Below are 19490 nucleotides of genomic sequence, written 5' to 3'. Positions count from 1 at the left end.
CGTCCTCATTTGTAGGGGGGCGCTGACCTCACTCTGGAGTGGCGGGAGGGCTTCCACCTGGGAATCTGTCTAAGGTGACTCTCCTGGAAGGCAAGGCTGTACTTACCCAGCGATAGGATTAAAACACACCTCTTTTGGGGGTGATTTGCTGTACCAAATCAACCAAGGCATTGACCTAGCCCCTCCAGCCTCCCACCTCCCCCCACCCCTGCCCCTAGCACCTGCCTCCATCCTCCTGTGGACTTTTGATGACCTGTCACACCCAACAGACACGCTGTCCAGCTTAGGGGACAATGGTGAGAAAAGTGCACACCCAGTGGGGGCACAGGTTTGTTTTTTTCTTCATGTTTTCCATGTGAAGCTGCATCCCTGGAACCTGCATCAGCTGATACAGCAGCACAGCGTAGCACAGTGTCTGTTTAAGGAGCAGCAGCTGTTATGATTACATATAGCTATAGAGATCTAGCTATAGAGTGTGATCTGAAATGTGGATGTGTGGCGGACCACTGGGATTTTTCCAGTTTCTCATTTCACAAAGCATTTTGGTCCTGTCTCCCAGCAGGCATCCTCTCCTTCCAGCATGTTCTCGCATCTTAGGTCTGTCTAGCCAGGTGCCTAGGGATGTTTTGTTTCTTCAGAGATGCTCATACTAGAACTTTTGAATTCCTGCATGAACTTTCACTCCCGCCAGGCATACGTGGGTACGTAGTACTCCCTGTACCTGAGAGGTGGAGGCGGCGCAATACAAGGTCATTCTTGGGTACACTGAGTTCTAGGTTAGCCTGGACCCTGTGAGACTGTCTTGATCCTCCCCAGAATATTTGCCTTCCCAGAAATAAAAAGAAATTTCACCCCATCGTCAGTTACTAGTCCTCGAACACTGAGGCTGTTTTCTCTTCCGTCACAGGACATGTGGTTTTGCAACCTGCCATGTTGCTTCCTTTGAAGTTGCTTTTGGAAAGCTTTTTTACACATAAGCCAGCACTAGTGGGTGTGAAGACATGCCCTAGGATAGTGAGTAAACCTGTGTTCGAGAACTTTCTTGCTATGTTTTTCAGGCTAGCCTTCAGTTTATAGGTTGAAGTCATGTTCCCTGGCCTCTGCCTCCAGAGCCCTGCCTGTGGACTTGGACTTTTCTCCCCATTTTTGAAAACTAGTCTAGCAGATAATACCATAAGCATCTCATACAGCAGATCGTGGGGCTGAGAGATGGCTCAGAAGCTAAGAGCACTTTGTTGCTCTTTCAGAGGACATGGGTTCAATTCTTAGCAACCACATAGTGGCTCACATGTAACTCCAGTTGCAGGGAACCAGACCTACATACATACATGCAAGCAAAAGCACTCACATAATAAAATAAATATATCTATGATTTTTTTTAAGAATGAAAATCTTCAGTAGTGTGAAGACATTGTAGTGGCTTGGATATAAAGTCAGTCCTTTCTGGAATAGTCTTAAGGGTCCTTGACCCAGAAAATGCTTTATAAGTGATAGTTATTTTATAAATTGTATATTGTGGAATTTGTGTACAATTTTTGACAGTAGTCAAATGGCATGGAGCTAGAGATGGTGTTTCCTATGCCACAGACGCCATAACTGAGATCTGACTCTGTTTGCCAATGTTTGTTTATGTTGAGCTCTGTTGTGTGGAACAAGCAGAGCTGGGAGAGGAGGGAGGAGAATTGAGAGGAGTGATTCAGACCCTGCTAGCTTTAATTCCTGTAAGGGACTGCATTGGGAAACTGTCTCCAGGAATTCAGAAACCTGGAGACAGTGAGTAGGGCTGGGGAGGTTTAAGGCAGATAGGATTTGGCAGGTGGAGTTTGGTGTGGGGGGGGGTGGAAGGGGCCAGGGTAGGGACTGTTTCAGGAGATGAACGGTGGGGATGAGCTCGTGTGCCCTAGGAGCTTAGTGGGAGTGAGAAAGCAGTTGAGATGGGAGTCACGTAGGGTGGCTTTTAACACCAGCGCAAGGTTCCTTAGGCCAGATGGATTAAGGTTTCTACCATGCCAAGGATAATCCTGTCACCGGGACACTCAGTGTTTTCCCTTAGAAACAGAGTTTGGGGTGTAATTTCTGTCCTGATAGAATCTTCCAGAAGAGTGACACGAATCAGAAGGGGAGGTGGGAAGGAAGTCACATGGCAATCCCATTTGCTAAATGACCGGTTTTCTTGGGCATGCGAGTATAGGTTTTCCTTCCTTCTTTTCTGACAGGGTCTCACCCTGCAGTTCAGCTCAGGTTAGCTTGGAATTCACTGTGTAGCCCAGGCTGACCTTGAACCCAAAGACGTCCTCCTGCCTCAGCCTCCCAAGAGCCAGGATTCTAGGCGAGAGTCATTATACCTGGCTTGTAGTTTCTATACACAATCTTTTTTAAAATTCTTATTTCCCTGTGATGTTGGGTACCCAACACCAGGGCGTTGTGTTTGGCACTCAGGTTTCCCACCGCTGAGCCGTAGTACACGAGTCTCCATCGCTGAGGTACATCTCCAGTCCTTGCCTAGACCAGGTCTTGCCATGCAGCAAAGGCTGTCCTAGAATTTGTGGTCCTGCTGCCACCACGATAGGCTGGTGATAAACTTGATAATCAACATCTATAATTAGTACTTATCAATGTTTCAACCTTTGTTTACCAGGCAAACGAATGAACAAAACCCCATAGAAAAACCATGTAATGCTATGCTGCCTGTCTTAAAGACTATGTTAATGTTTTAATACCCAGGAATGTTAAATACACAACTTGGAGAAGGCTGGGTGTGGTGAGTCACTCCTGCAATTGTATGATTTAGGAGGTGGAGGCAAGGGGAATCGATGCAAACCCGAGGCAAGCAAGATCCCATTTCAAAAACAAGCATTTATGTATTGTGTGTGTGTGTTATATGCACGTGCACATGTGTGTACATACACACACACTTGTGTCACAGAGAGCAAAGTGTTTTCTTAGGTCCACTATCCCCCAAAAATCCACTTCTTGCTGTATTTAATTTCCTTAAGACTATCAAACAGAAGTACAGTGTTTGAGCTTAATTTTCTGTCTATGAGTATCAAGCAAGCTGGAGTTTCAAAAGCCTACTGGTGCCTGTCCACAGGGCCTCACGCAATTAGGAGACAGCTCTGCTAACGAGCTGCACCCTCTAAACCTCCGGGACCTCAGTTTTTGTTTTTGTTTCGAGAAAGGATCTTACATTGACCAGACTGGCCTCATTGAACTCCTGACCTTCCTGCCTCTTGCTCTAAAGGGCGGGCAGCACAGGTGTGCGCTACATCTGCCCCTCTAGAGCCACCTCAGGAGCTGCACCCATCCCCAGTCCCCACTGCTTCCTTTCTCTTGTTGAAAAATAGGGTGCTAGCAGGCTGTTTCCTCAAAATTGTTGTTCTAGGGAAATGTTCAAAAGTGGGAGGTGGAGCTTAAGGGTAAGCAGATGCCTCCCGGTAGCTGGTAGCTTGCATGTTGCAGCTCCTCAACCGCAAACAGTCCTGGTGTAGGATTTGCTTAGTCTCTCTGGCCAAAGCCCCAGTGAGCTGTGCTTCGTTCTTTCCCAAGGTAATCCTCTACCCGAGTCCCAGAGGGCAAGAGTAGGCGTGAGAAGGTTTCCTAGCACTCTTGAAGTGTTGAGAGCCTCCAAGAAACAAACTTGAATTTCTAGAACTTAGTGCAGTTTTGAAACCAAATCTTGCTTGGCAAGAAAGTCTACTGTACTGGAAAATAAGCTGCATCTCAAAAGCCGGTCTGAAAGCATTGCCCTCTGAGAGCATTAAGGCTCATTAGCTCCTGGAGGAGGCATAATCTGATCTCCGCGATTGAAGCCCGGGATCACGGTGGCTGCCGAGGCCTCGAGAGTGGCTTATTAACTCAGGAAGTTGAAATGGAGCTTGCTTCCAAAGGCAGGGCCGGGCTGAAATCTAGAAGCCTCTTTCACACAGTCTCTGCAGTTGCTGGGAGCTTGCACCTGACCCTCACCTTTCTTTCCAGCCTGGGAAGTACTGGTCTCATTTGGAAAGGGCTTCCAGACATGGGCGTCAGTTACAGGAGGCTGTGCTCATAAGTAGCAGCATTTGTGAAATGTCTGTGTTCCTTTAAAGAACAGCAGCCTATTGGACCTCTGGTCGTAGTCACTGAGGCTCACAATGGTCGCTTCAGTGGGGATGGAGGCGGTTGGGGGGTGGGTACACAGGCTGCTGGGAAGGCAGCATTGAGCTGGCACGTTGTGCACTGAAACTGGAGTTCCATGATTCCCGTGGTGTGGCTTTTTGAGATGGGACTCACTAGGCATGTGACACCTGTTTTATATGTTAAAGTGTTTTTAATATAGATTTTTGCTCCTTGTTTCATTGCTGCCTGGGGATTGAATCCAGAGTCTGTGCCTACTAGGCAAGGATTCTACCACAGAATGTAGCTTTAACCCTCTTAAACGTTTAAGAAACGAAGTTGAATTTTAAGGCTGTATTACATAATTGTCTGTTTGTTTTGTGGCAGGGTCTCATGTAGCAGCTGGCCTGGAACTATCTATGTAGCTAGGGATGGCCTTGAATGTCTGATTCTCTTGTTGCCACCTCTCAACACGGGGGTGACAGGTATCCATCACCACACACGAGCAAATATATCATTTATGTATGACAAAGCGTGCTAGTCTCCGTGTTCAGTACTGTATGTATGTGGCAGATGCCTGCACAGCCGGCCTACACAAACGCTTACACAGGCCTGAGGGGCTGGAACTCATGTTTAATCAGAGGAACTTGAGTTTGGGGAGGGGGCTTTAGTACAATTTTGTTGAATGTGTGTGTTTCACATCCACCGATCCAGCCAATCACGGACAGAAACTATTTAGAAAGAAACCACGTGGGATGGGTAAGATGGTTCAACAGGTAAAGGTGCATGTGATTCCCTGGGGCCCACATGGTGGGAGGAAAGAGCCGACTCCTGAAGGCTGCCCTCTGAGCTCCATGTGTGCCAGCTTGTGCACACACACACACAGCGGCTGAAGGGGTGGCTCAGAGGACCCGTTTTGGTTCCCAGCACCCATGTCCAGCAGCTCACAGCTGCCTATAACTCCAGTTCCCCAGGCACCAGCATCCTCTTCTGGCCACCATGGGAACCAGCACACACGTGGCATGTATTTTGACAAACACACATGCACATAATAAAAAACACATAAAACCCAAACAGTGCACTTGGGAGTGGTGGCACATACCTATGATCCTAATATTTGGGAAGCTACAGCAGGAGGATTACTGTTAGTTCCAGGCCGTCCTGGGGTGCATACATAGACAGATGGATCCCTGGAAACACTAAGGCCCGCTAGCCTTCTGTGTGGTGAAGTTCCAAGTCAGTGGGAAACCCTGTGTCAAGCTGAAGGTGGAAGGCACTTGGCGACACACGCTTGGGGCCGTCCTCTGACCTTCATCAGAGAACTGTGTGTGTGTGTGCATGCGTGTGTGTGCGTGTGTGTATGTGTGTGTGTGCGTGTGTGTATGTGTGTGTGTGCGTGTGTGTATGTGTGTGTGTGCATTTGCGTGTGTGTATGTGTGTGTGTGTTTATGTGTGTGTGTGCATGTGTGTGTATGTGTGTGTGCGTGTGTGCGTGTGTGCGTGTGTGTGTGCGTGTGTGTGTGTGTGTGTGTGTGTGTGTGCGCACACGCCAGCGCCCACACATGCGCTCTGCTCCATCCCACAGCCCACGCCCAAAAAGAGAGAAAGCAAGCAAGCAATCCCCCTGAGATTTTGGCTGCAGTTCGAGTGACTACAGGTTAGTATGGCGACCTGGCTTGTGCCAAGACTGCACCTTGGAGTCCGTTTGGGTACATGGTATGCCCCTTTGTTTCCTGTTTTTAGAAATTTCTCTCATGTGTTTTGTTAGTAGCAACTTTGCATGCATTCTGTGAGATGTATTTGCAAGCACTTAGTGATTTTAGTTCCACTTCGATAACTCTGCCAAAATAACCCTCTCCAGTCGTTCCGTTCGTTAGTAGTCTGTCCTGGGGTCTTGCTAAACTTGCTCATTATCTCTAGCAGTTTGGGGTAGTGTTTTAGGATTTTCTGTTTAGGCCGTCATGTATCTGAATAATTTTCCTATTGCTATGACTTATTGATGGAATTTTCGTGTCTCGAGGGTATCGATCAGGAGATAAGACTTGATACCCATGCTGTGTATCTTGTGATGGTAGAGTTCCTCTTAAAATTTATTTTTGGTGCTTGTATCGGGTTGAGGAAATTCCCTTTGATTCCAGTTTGTTGAGTATTGATAATGAATGGATGTTGAACTCTGAGTTTAGTCAAATGCATATTCTTTGTTTGCTCCGAGAACTGTGTGGTTTTCTCTTAACCCGTTATTACCGTATCTTCTTTCCTCCCTCCCTCTCTCCCTGGAAACCAAACCCAGAATCTTATGCATATGGTGAATTTTATTGGGTTATTTTAGAATGTTGAACCAACCTTGCTTGCCTAAAATATATCTTACTTTTTATGATGTATTACTCTTCTTATGTTTTCTGGGTTCGTTTGGTTAATATTTGTCTATTTATATTGCTAATACACACACAGACACACACACACACACACGTGTGTGTGTGTGTGTGTGCTCACATGCAGTTGTTTCTTTCTACCATGTGGTTTCCAGGATCGAACCCAGCTAATCAGGCTTGGCAGGAAGAGCCCTTAATCATCTCGAAGACCTCAATTGGTTGCTATTCATTAGAAATTCTTACATATGTCTTTATGAGGAATATTGGTTTGAAATTTTGTTTCTTCATCTGCCTTTTGTCTTAGTATAAAACTGGGTTCATTAACTAAATTAGGGAATGCCTGTTCCACTGTCCTCCAACCAACCTTGTTGGAATTAATTGATTTTTTTCTTTTTAAATGTCACATACAGTTCATGATGAAACTGTCTAGCGGTTCAGTTGGTTGCAAACTTTTTAAAAAATTCTTCTCCTATACATTATATTCTGCCCAAAGTTTCTCCTCTCCTCTCCCATATTCACTCCTCCTCCCTTTCCCTTCAGAAAAGAGCAGGCCTTTCAGAGACATCAACCAAACACAGTGTAACAAGTTACAATAAGACAAGGTACAAACCCTCATATCAAGGCTGGACAAGGTGACCCAGTAGGAGGGAAAGAGTCATAGGCACCCCACCCCACTGTTAGGAGTCCCATAAGAACACCAGGCTACATAACCATACTCTGTGAGCTGAGGATCTAGCCCAGACCCATACAGTCTCTATGGTTGTCACTTCAGTCCCTGTGAGCCCATGAGCCCTGCTCAGTTGATTCTGTGGGCCATGTTCTACTAGTGTTCTTGGCCCCTCTGGCCCCTACGATCCTTCCTCACCTCTCCCACAGGGTTCCCCTGAGCTCCGCTTACTGCTTGACCGTGGCCCTCTGCATCTGTTCCCAACAGTTGGCTCTAAGCCTTTAAACAGTGGGTTTAGTTTCTTCAGCAGATGCAGGGTGGGTTCTCTCTTTCTGCTTAACTCTGGAAGTTGTTGTCTCTTGAGGAATTTGCCGGTGTCATCCAACATTTTGAAGTTATAGAAATATAGTTATTAGTAACATTCTTGTCTCTTAGTGCCTCAAGTTTGTGTTCCTGTTTCTTCTCTATTGCTGATACCCACAGTTAGTTTAGTCCCTTTTTTCTTCTTCTTCAAATGGCTTATCCGTTTTATGAATCTTTTCAAAGAACTAGTTTTGGTTTTATTTATTTTCTTTCTGGTGGTTTTTCCTTAGAGTGTGCCGGTTTCTGCAAACTGGATTTTCTTCCTTTTGCTTGTTTTGGATTTGATTTGTTTCCCTTTTTCTAAGTGCTTCAGTTACAACTATAGAAAACTGGTAAATTGGTTTAAACCTTATGTTTTCTCTCCCCTTCTCTCTCCATCCCTCCCCTCTCTTCCTGTGATTCCTACCTGTTTGCACCTTTGTTGGGTCCTCATTTCTGTAGAGTCTGGTGGTGTGCCTGGCTGTGCATTTATTGCTGTGTATCCTGCTAGCTGGAAGATGTGCTCTGTCTTTGTTCTCTTTGACACTGATACTGGCCAGGGCTGCTGTCACCTAAGATGTAGTCAGACCGGGGGGGGGGGGGGGGGCACCATTTTTAAGATGGATCTCTCATTTCCGCCAAGTTTGTGGGTGGAGCTTGTAGTCCCTCTTCATGGACGCTCACCGATCACTGGCTGTCTTCCCGACAGAGTAGCAGGTGAGTGATCTCATAGCGGGTAGCAAACTGCAGTTTCCACGACCAACTCTCAGAAGCCGTGGGACCCTCCCTCCCTCATTCTCCAGTTCACACAGGCCGGGCCTATTTGCCGTGCGCGGGGACTGTCCAGAGTCACAGGAGTCCCCGGTGTCCATCTCAGAGACCAGCTGCCATCAGAGGCCGTTTTCTCTTTGCCGTTTTTTTACCTGACGTTTTGCTACAGCGTCTGTCTCTCTCTCTTCTGGCATTTGCCACCAGGACATTTAAGATGCTGATCTTTACTTAAAGTTCCTGTTTAATGGCTCTAGTCTCTAGATTTTCACTGGATCCAGTTCCACGGACTGTTTTCTCTCTTTTTAGTGGGTTTTCCTGTAGTTTCCCACTGAATGTTGACGCCGATTCTTCCGTTAGGTTGCTGGCTTGAGGAATGGCGTCTAGTCCATCTAGTTAAGAAGTCAGCTGCAGGTGCACCTCACTTTAAGTGCATCCGTACTTAGTTGAGGTCTGCCACGAGCTCCGAATGCTCCGCACCTTTATGTCCCCACTTCACGGGTCTCCTGCAGCAGTGACCACGTGTCTCCTGTACACTTTTGCAGTCAAGGAAAGCTGTCTGCCCTCTAGCTGCACCCAGACTCTCCTGGGAGCCCCATGGGGAAGAACTTTCTGAGGTAAACATCATTTTGTGTCTGGTCCTCACCCTAGCATGTATGTGTTTGTACATACTGTTGCTCATTTCTTGCTGTAAATAGTTTTTATAAATTAAATTTTATCATCAGTATGTATCAAGAAAAAAAAACCAATTACAAAAGCTTTAGCTTTAACTCATCACAAATGAAGGCACAGAAAACACGAACAGAGCATCCTTCCGGTTTATTCATCACGGATAATTTCCGAGACTTTGGACGGATGCCTGAGGCTGTGGAGAATAACAAAGCCTGTGTTCTCCATACGCACACTACTGATGCAAACGTGACTTACAAACTGCTTTCCATGTCCCAGGTAGAAGTGGAATCCCAAAGCTGGATCAGAGCTCTCATACTTAAAATAAGGAAAGTGGCCTGGACGTGGAGTTATATACCTGTAATTCTAGCCATTGGGAGGCCTGAGGCAGGAGGTTTACCGTGAGTTTGAGGATGCTTAGGCTACACTAGTGAGCCTGAGGCCGGCCTTGGTTACAGTGTGAGACTCTGTCTCTAGAACAAACAAACCAAACCCTCGTTTAGTAAGCATTGTAGAAATGGGTCATGAGGATGGCAGTCGGTTTGTGGAATAGTGTTCGCAGAGCGCGGGTTCCAGCCGCGTGTGTATAGACTGTGGAGTGGCGCATACCTCTATCCCCAGCACGTGGGACCTGGAGGCGGAAGGAGTGCAAGTTCCAGGTTGCCCTTCTTTCCATATCAAGTTTGATGGCAGCCTGCAGACTAAGCATTTGTGTTTAATTGTATCCTCCTCCATTTCTTCCATGTCCTTGTCATCCCGACTTTCACAGCCGTGCATTTCTGTGGGTCAGGAAATCATTTATACGCCTACCATTGAATCATTAGCTGTGTTTTTACAGTTGAACATTAATGCTCAGGAAACAATACAGTTTAGCATATTGAGGTAATCTTTATGGATTAAAGACTTAAAACCATTATTATCGTAAATGTGTTCCTATTGATCATCTGCTAAAGGTTTGCGTCTAAAATTACTTTAATGAGTGTGTACTGGGCTGCAGTAGACCCCTTGCCCTTAGCTTCTGCAAATGTAGGTCTTAGCCCATTACAAAGGGCCCCCCCCCCCCCCCCGAGCACTCCTGGGTAACCAGGGACTTTCCACTGGACTATCAAATGAGACCACTGCTCAGACTTTTGTCAGTCAGTCATTCTACGCAAGCCTTCTCTGCAAACCCAGTGACAGAGCCCGGACTCTCTTGGGTTTGGTGATGCCTACTTCAAGAATCATTGTTTGCTCAAATAAACTATTAAAATTTTAATGAGCCTCAGTTTACCTTTTCAAGTGCTAATAAAGCTTACTCCAATGCAAGGCTCAGCAAACCTTCTCTTTAAGGTTTGGGGCCGTAAATATTTTAGGGGTTTGAGGGCTGGGGGAGAGTCTTCTGTTGCGTGTTTTGGTTTTATTTGTTTTTGTTTGTGCTTTATACTCTTTCATTGGTAGTTGGGAGTGTGGCGGGGTGCTGATCCAGGGTTATGTTCGCTGATTCCTGATGGCTGTGCACAAGATGTTTGCTGGCCTTGTGCCAGGCCCGCAGTGCCCTCCGCAGCTCACCGCTTGTAGTGCAGGCTGGCCCTTAGAGCTGTAAGCGCTGGGATTCAGGTCTCAGCTCTGTCCCCAAAGTGACCTTTGGTGGACCGATGTCTCTGTGTGAAGTGGGGATGACAGCAGTGTGAGCATCTGTTTTCCTTCACCAGCGGGGTTCTTGGATCCCCTCCATCCTTTCAAACTTCTTCAATCCATCTGCCTCAGCTTCCCAAGAAGTGAAATTACTGGCCCCGGCCATTACACCTGACCTAGTAAGAACATTCTTGAAGGCCATCAAGTATTTGTGGGAGACTGGATCTAAGACCCTCTTCTGATACCAAACTCTGAGACCCTTGTACGGTCTTGCACAAGCTTGTAGCATGTGTGCAGACATTATACACACCTTCCCATATGTTTTAAGTCATCCCTAAATGACTTATAATAATTAATACAACATACATACTAAGTGAATTGTGGTTATATTGTCTATTTTAGGGAATGATGGCCACAAAAGAAGTATGTACATTTTCAGTAAAGACTTTTTTTAAAAATATTTATTTATTTATTATGTATACAATATTCTGTCTGTGTGTATGCCTGCAGGCCAGAAGAGGGCACCAGACCCCATTACAGATGGTTGTGAGCCACCATGTGGTTGGTGGGAATTGAACTCAGGACCTTTGGAAGAGCAGACAATGCTCTTAACCTCTGAGCCATCTCTCCAGCCCCACTTTTTTTTTTTAATTCTGAGGGTAGAATGCAGGCCCTGTGCAGCATCCCAGCACTGAGCTATATCCTAAGACCGTGAGAATGATTTTTTTTTTCCGATAATTGTATGAAAATTTAGTTGACTTGTTACTACAAAGCAACACAATGCGTTGCATACTGTCCTTGTCAGTTTCTTTATGAAGAAGTTTGATTCTTGTGAGATTGTTTTGGTAGCTAGGTCAAGTTTCTTAACCATTGTTCCTCAGGTATCTTTTGTTAATAGGAGGAAAAAGTTGTAACTTGCTTGACCTCTTCAGTTTTAAGCGTTAGTGGTGCTGATGTGTGCAGGTTGGGTCCCAGGGGCTAGGAGGGCCCTGTCTTGCTTACAAAGTGTCAAAGGTAAAAACAGCAAAACAAACGACAACGACAAAAAGCCAACCCACAGGAAATACCTTCAAGCAGAAGAAAAAAGGTTGTAATCCAGATGCAAGCTATGGCAAGCCACACAGGGAAGTGAAGCTTTGTCAGCAAACAGGAGAAATTCAAGTAAGTCACTTCCATACACAGGCCCTGAGCCTTGGGGACTGACTGAGGGAGGGGTTGACATCAGCTGACGGGAGGAGTTGTGCAATACCTCACAGAATGTTCCAGAGAAACTTTGACGCAGCCGTCTGTACATCCAGGCAGGTGAACGAGGCATATAGCTCTGAAGGACTGGCTGGCGGGGCATTCTAGAAAGTCCTTGAGACAGTTCTTATCTCTACCAGCAAGGCACCCACTCTTCCCCCCTAGCCTTCCTGGCTCTGTGTTTTGTCTGCTCCTGACAAAGAACAAATTTATCTTAGTATCGGCAGTCTTCTCAACATTGCAAAAGGGAAGAGATTATGTGTGGACTGAGGCCCTGGGCAAGGTTTCTGAGTGTGTCACCACAGAAACCACCTTTGGGGAAAAAGGCTCATTTGGTTTGTCACACATCTTAGGTCTGGTCAAGGAAGCTTATGGTGGTTTAGGCTTGAGTCTTAGTGGTAGCACCAAGTGTGGAGGAGGGAGACAGAGAGGGCTTCTGGACACTCTGGTTATCAGAGACATCTGTTGTATCTTGGATTCCCCAGGGCTCCAGACCCTAAGGAGTGCAAGCTCCCTCTGCTCAAGGGTCATTCAGAAGAACACAGCTTCATTATTTGACTTGCAAAATGTGAAAAATGTTCTGTCCATCTTTCTTCTTACCAGAACTCTATTTTTCTGATAGTTCCCTCTTACCCTGTTCAAACAGTGTGCTTCCACACCTGGGCAGGAGGTTTGAATTCTTGTTTCTGTGTGTTTGCTCTGTCTGTCTCTCTCCTTCCTCCTCCCTCCCTCCCTCCTTCCCTCCCTTCCTCTCTATTTTGCCTCTTTATTAGGGCATGTTTAGCTTTCAAAGACACAGTGGCATCACGGAATAAAATGTGTCACCATGTGCACGCGAGGCAAGTTTTCCCCTGTGGTTGTGCACAGTCACATACTGCATGACCACTGCTGTAGGGCTGATAAGGTTATATGAGAGCCGAGAGATCTTTACTTCCTGTTTATGCCCAGACACCATATGGCAATGTGTCAAACTTGTATTAATTCTCCTGTCTCAGCCTCCATAGTATAAGGGTTACAGGCATGCACCCTCACACCCAGCTTGTACTATTCTTTTAAATCATTATTTTAAAGTGTAGGTTCTGTACCTATAAAAAGAAACTTTACATAGATCTTAGCATGGCAGTTAATCCTGGAATTCCAGCACCTGGGTTGCTGAGGTAGAAGGATCAAGAGTTCAAGGCCATCTTCAGTTGCTCGCGTCATGGCAGGCCACCTAGGCTATGTGAGACCTTGTCATAACCCTCCTAAAAAACTTACTGCAAAACAACGTGTGTGTTGTGTTGTGTGTGTGTGTGTGTGTGTGTGTGTATGTACGTGTGTGTGTGATGCTGGCAGCAATCTTAGACACCTCAAACTTACCTTGTCTTGCTAGGGATGTGCTAGGGATGGATGGAATCCAGGCATCCCTGGCCCTTTCTCTCCCACCGAGTCACTGCCTCAGCTCCCACCTCGTGAGCGACCGTGTGCAGCACCTGACCAGGACTAGCTAGCTTTGTTGTAACTATTGCCCAAGGTGTTCTCTCAACCACAAAATAACCTCCCCATGCAGCGCTCAGAAATATGTCTAACATCAAGGAACACGTGGCTCTGTGACCAAAGCAGAACTTGAGAAAGTGATTAGTCGAGGCACAAACAGAGGAAAGTAAAGTCCCGGTAGGGGAGGGCACCTGTCTTGCATTCCACCTGGTTGCAGGCAAGGCCTGATAATGGCCAGCGATGCTGACCCTCCAGCGAGCGTTTACCCCACAAGCCCTCAGTGACGAAGGAGTGGGTAATGACTTGTGTGTCTCAGGCTGTGATCTGCAAGGTCAGTAGGGAACTAGTCCATGGCAATTTGCTCTCCGCCTTTGCCTTCTGAGAATAAAGCCATGTCCCGGCCAGAATGGTAGAAGGCAGTGGACTCTGGTCTCAGACTGGTGAAGGTTAGCGTAGGTCTGAATTTGACTTTCTCTGGCTGCCTTTCTTTCATCCAAGTGCACATGCTCCTATGTGCTTTCCAGGGTTCAGTGCTGTCTTTATTGACATCTGCGAGAGAGGGGCCTGTCCCAGGAGATTTTGACCTAGGCTTGCAATGGCCTGGGCGGACTGCAATGCTCCAGGTGACAGACAGTGATGACCTGAATGAAGCTCCAGGTGACAGACAGCGATGACCCGAGGCTTGTTGGTGTGAGGACCGGAGGTGGGGAAAGCTGGGGATGTGACCTTGCCTAGGACTGGGCCCAGGGGCAGCCCTAGCACTTTGATTGCTATTCCTCAGACTGGGCCAGCCAGCTTCTGAGAGGAATTCCAGAAGACACAAACCAGCCCTTTAAAAAGTATCGGCAAGTCAGACTTGGGGGTACACGCCTGTAATCTCAACCATCTGCCTTAGTGAGTTTAACTAGGTAGCCTAGACTACATAGTGGCTTCAAGGCCAGTGGGGCTACATATAACAACAAGAACAAACAAAAATGTTAGGGATAGGTACTCGAAAGAAGAAAACATCTAATTCAGGTACCCCCAAACTCTTATTACATTTTTCATTTATTTACGCCCAGTTTCATATCCTGTATTGTTTTTGCATAGTCATCCTTATTTCTATAGTTCTAGGGACAGTGTCTGTGATCAGCATTAACGCTGTTCTTGGAGCCTGGGGTTCTTCTAGGGCCTTTGTAGCACTGCGCCTTGTAAAGACATCAACTCATTCACCGAATGAGTAGAAAGCAAGGTTCTTTTTTCAAATTAAATTTTATTTTATGTGTATGGCTGTTTTACCTGCATTTGTGAAGGTGCACCATGTGAACGTACCATGTGAAGGTGTACCATGTGAACGTGCACCATGCGAACGTGCACCATGCGAACGTGCACCATATGAACGTGCACCATGCGAACGTGCACCATGTGAACGTGCACCATGCGAACGTGCACCATGTGAACGTGCACCATGCGAACGTGCACCATGTGAACGTGCACCATGCGAACGTGCACCATGCGAAGGTGCACCATGCGAAGGTGCACCATGTGAAGGTGCACCATGTGAACGTGCACCATGTGAACGTGCACCATGTGAACGTGTACCATGTGAACGTGCACCATGTGAAGGTGTACCATGCGAACGTGCACCATGTGAAGGTGCACCATGTGAACGTGTACCATGTGAAGGTGCACCATGCGAACGTGCACCATGTGAACGTACCATGTGAAGGTGTACCATGTGAACGTGCACCATGCGAACGTGCACCATGCGAAGGTGCACCATGCGAACGTGCACCATGCGAAGGTGCACCATGCGAACGTGCACCATGTGAACGTGCACCATGCGAACGTGCACCATGCGAACGTGCACCATGTGAAGGTGTACCATGTGAACGTGCACCATGTGAATGTGCACCATGTGAAGGTGCACCATGTGAACGTGCACCATGCGAACGTGCACCATGCGAACGTGCACCATGTGAAGGTGTACCATGTGAACGTGCACCATGTGAACGTGCACCATGCGAACGTGCACCATGCGAAGGAGCACCATGTGAACGTGCACCATGTGAATGTAGTACCCACGGAGGCCAGAAGAAGGCACTGGATCGCCTGAAACAGGATCTATAGACAGTTGTGAGCTACCAAGTGGGTGTTGGGAATCAAACCCAGGTTAAGAGCAGCCAGGGCTCTTATTAACCACTGAGCCATGTGTCCAGTCATGAATGTTTTTATGGATCCTTCAGTACCTGCTTTAGGGCTGGAGCTCAGAGGGAAGTGTTTGTTTATTGTGGGTGACACCCTGGGTCTGATCCCCAGTGTCCCCATTCCTAACAACAACCAAACCATAGGGCCTCATACATGCTAAGTCAGCCTCTGTCTGGAGCACAGCATACCAGGCACACATAGTTAAAGCTTCAGAGACCTGGAGGGTTTAACAACCAGGAAGTTTGCTCCCACTGATTTTTCTCTTAGTGTCTTCACTCATTGTTGTTGCCGTCTGACTGCTGTTACCAAGTTCTCTAGAACCCGCACACCGTACCGAACACACCAGGGACTCTGGCTGTTTAAAAGCCGATGAGGAAATCTTTCCAGCAACTTAATATTGATAAGGAACTCCTGGGGCCGACCTCCATGCTGGGCTGAGACCACGAGACTGGAGTTCGGGTGGCTGCAGGAAATGTTGTCCGCTATTGTTTGTTTGGTTTTCCGGTCTTTTGGGCTTCCTGCCACTCACCTTGTAGCTTTAGCCCCTGGGGGACTCGGATCTGCTGACTCTGCACTGCCTTGGTTGTTTATTTTCATTTGAAAGTCGGTGTCCAGAAACTGTGGCGCCCTGTGGGTGGGGTAGCATCAAGAGGGCATCTTTCCGTTGGTGGCCTCTACAGTCCCAAGCAGAAGCCTTACATCCCATCACTCGGAAGCCCAGGCAATTGGCTACACACCTGGGACGAGGTCCTGGAGACTGTCATTTTGGTCCTCCAAAGGACGGGGTATGAGCCTTGCCCAAGGTGGACAATGCTATGTGTCCAGGAGCTTGAGAGACATCTCTCTGCGCTTGGTGGAACGTTGGAATGAACTTCATCAGAGGCAGCTTTTAGGAATTTAAATCAGTTCCTTTGATTAATTGAATTCCTTTAATTCAGTATACTCAGCATGTCAAGGCATTGTACTGTGGGTATCATTTTCTAAACTCAACAGTAGCCTTTTCTGGAGTTGCTGGGATGGGGGACAGGGGTGCTAACTGGTGTATGAGAAGGGTCAGGAACACGTTTTCCTCTCAACTTTCCCTCTTATTCTCTCCTCAAGCTAAACCTTGAGATACACGTTTTGGTTGTGAAAAATATCCCTCATTATAGTCATTTACACAAATGAGGCTGCCATGCATGGGTGATGTGTGTTACCAGGCTGGGCCAGCCACGGCAACACAGAGCTTCATTTGTCGCCCCCTTCCCCCCAGACCTCTGCTTTGTTAATTTGTTGTTTGTGGAACATGTTCTGTCTTCATAACTCAGCCGTGGAGGAGTTCACAGTTCACCCTGCTGTGGAGAAAGCAGGGATGGTGGGCACCGTGTGACGGCTGCCGGAGCCTCAGGTGAGCGCCGAGTCACCCGGGGAGCCCCTCAGTACCAGTTATGGCAGAAAGTGGAATTATGAAAAACATACAGTCAGTCTTTAAAATTCTGTCAAGCCAGGTACAGCAGTGTGTACCTGTAAGCCTTGGGAGGCCGAGGTGGGAGGATCTCAAGTTCAGACAGCCCGGGCTATATAGTAAGCTAGTCTGGACTACATACAGACTGAGACACAGTCTTAAAAAACACCCCCCCCCAAAAAAAAGTCGGGCAGTGGTGGTGCACGCCTTAAATCCCAGCACTCTGGAGGCAGAGGCAGGCGGATCTCTGTGAGTTCGAGAACAGCCTGGTCTACAAGAGCAATTTCCAGAACAGGCTCCAAAACTACAGAGAAACCCTGTCTCAAAAAACCAAAACAACAAAACCCAAAAAACCAAACCAAAACAAAAAACCCAAATTAAGAAAAGAACAAAAAACCAAAAACTCTATTGCCTGTTTCAACCCTTAACTGGGACGGTTCCCAGTAGCCACTGCGAGCATCCAACTGTGTTGTCCTTCGTAGAGCCTGTCTTTTTTGTTTGGCATCTACTCTCTTCCCAGCCCACAGGCAGGGGATCCCTTCCCTAGAGATTAAGAAACACGGGGAAACAGGTGCCTTTCATTAATAACGTGAGTGAGCAGCAAGAAACTTCTCTTTCTTACATACGATGAGCTTGACTTTGGTACTTAACTGAGAAGACATTAGAGTATGTGGGAGCCATTGTCTTGTTGTACAAACCATGATAAAGCTAGAAATGAAGTATCAGTTACCTCGAGCCTGCCGCCTCACAAGCCAGCCTTTTGTGCTTTTCCTCTTCCAGGCTCTGCCTGACGTCATGTGGGCTCCTCCTAGCAACACTGTAACTAGGCTTTCTGGTGGCATGCTTGTTACTTTGTCACAGGGACCATGTTACCGTGTTTGGGAGGCAGGCCCAGGACCATGGCCTTGGCATCCAGATATGCTCTTTGCTTGGATTCCATCCTGAGGGCTCCCAGTGGCTCTCCGAGGACCCTGGACTCGACAAACTCTTCCAGCTTAAGGCCAGCTCAGAGGCTCAGCTTAAGAGCTAACTTGCAGTCAGAAAAAAAAGTTGTGCATTTCTGGTTTGAATGATTCACTAGTGGTTCAACGTCTAGAAATTGCCACATAAAATGTACCAGCCTAACGACTCCTTAAAATAAAGTATTATGGCAGCCGAGAGCGGCGTGCTGACTGGCTGCTGTGAGACTGGACCTGTGTGCCCTGCTTGCTGCATCTTCTGTCCACGGCCATGTATCACTAGTTTCACAAATCTTCCTCCACGTGCTGAGAAAAGTGGAATGTTTGTTTCCATCCCTCAGTCAGTAGGTAGGAGATGTGAATTAGACCGAAGGGTGTAATTTTGGTTCAACTTCTTTCTGTCCCAAGCCCAAGCCTACCAGCTCTTAAGGAAGCCCAGTAGCGAAAGCAGACGATACCCACCTCCCCAATGCCAAGGACCAGCTGTTTCGCAATCCTGTTCCCAGCCCAGGTTCTTCTCTCTGCCTGGCCCCTCCCAGAGTTCTGAGGTTCCCTGTGGGCTCTCATCTTTTCTGGCATCTGCTTTAGTGAGGCCCGAGTGTGCTTGAGAACAGCTGGAGCCCCTCTTTCTAGACAGTGCTGGAGAGAAAGGTCTGGCTACCGCTGGCCCCCCTTTGCAGGTGGAGCTGGAGATAATGTGGACTCCCCACGATGCTGGAGGAAACTGTGATGCATGTCCAGACTTAGAAATACTCAAGCGTCACAGTAGCCATCACTGTCCTCGGTGACTGATGTCCTACAGCCTCTCCAGCATCTCCAGTCTGAGACTACAGCATCCACAGTGCTCATAATGTGAGATTCAGGAGCGTTTGGACTTGGGGATTTGTGGGTTAGAGATGTTCAACCATCCAAGTCTGTGCAAATATCCTAAACCCAAGAAACTGAAATTCAGAACACGTCTTCCTCCAAAATTTTAGGACAAGAGATATGCAACCTGAATAAACATTACTAGAGTTTTTGTCTCTTTTTAACCTACATGCATTTTGTGATATTTGTACACAGTTTTACAGAGGTGAACAAATAATTGAACATGTGCTCTTATTTTAAAAACTCTTGTTTCCTTCAGAAAGAGCATATGTGGGCTGGAGAGAGCAAGCGCGTGCTGCGTTGCAGAGGGTCAGGATTCAGTTTGCAGAGCCCGCCCCGACTCCAGTTCCAGGATCCAGTGCCCTCTGACCTCTGACCTCCACAGGCCCCAGGCACACTCATGGTGCACATACACACATGCTGGATATGTTATGTTTCTGCTCTTGGGATGTAGAAGAGAGGAGGGGGCTGCTCACAGGGAAGATGGCTTAGCTCTGTGTCACCATTTTAGGCCCTTTCAGCCACAGCCTTCTCCAGGGACAATAGGTATAAAAGATCGAGCTCCAGTGTAAACCTGTGCAGTGTGCTCTAAATGCTGAGGTCCTTCCTCTTGCTATGCTTTGAATATGCGTTGTCCCCTGAAACTCGTGTTGAAATTTAATCTTCATTATGAGATAGCAGGGGTGGGAGCAGTGAGACTTTCAAAGTGACCCGGGCCCTCCCTCCATGAGCAGATCCATCCACTCATACAATGGGTGATTATCTCAGTAGTGGGTCTGCTATAAAAACCA

The 19490-nt window shown here is 47.2% G+C and overlaps 1 protein-coding gene across 1 annotated transcript in view; it reads left to right on the top strand.

The window, feature by feature from the left end:
* The window catches only part of Cryl1 (crystallin lambda 1), a 97442-nt gene that overhangs the window by 19177 nt on the left and 58775 nt on the right, over nucleotides 1–19490 (top strand). The gene's annotated exons all lie outside the window — the stretch shown is intronic.

This window comes from Microtus pennsylvanicus, chromosome 15, assembly GCF_037038515.1.
Source record: "Microtus pennsylvanicus isolate mMicPen1 chromosome 15, mMicPen1.hap1, whole genome shotgun sequence".
Classification (NCBI taxonomy): Eukaryota; Metazoa; Chordata; class Mammalia; order Rodentia; family Cricetidae; genus Microtus; species Microtus pennsylvanicus.
The sequence above is the reverse complement of the archived record's forward strand: the minus strand, read 5'-3'. Positions and strand labels throughout refer to the sequence as shown.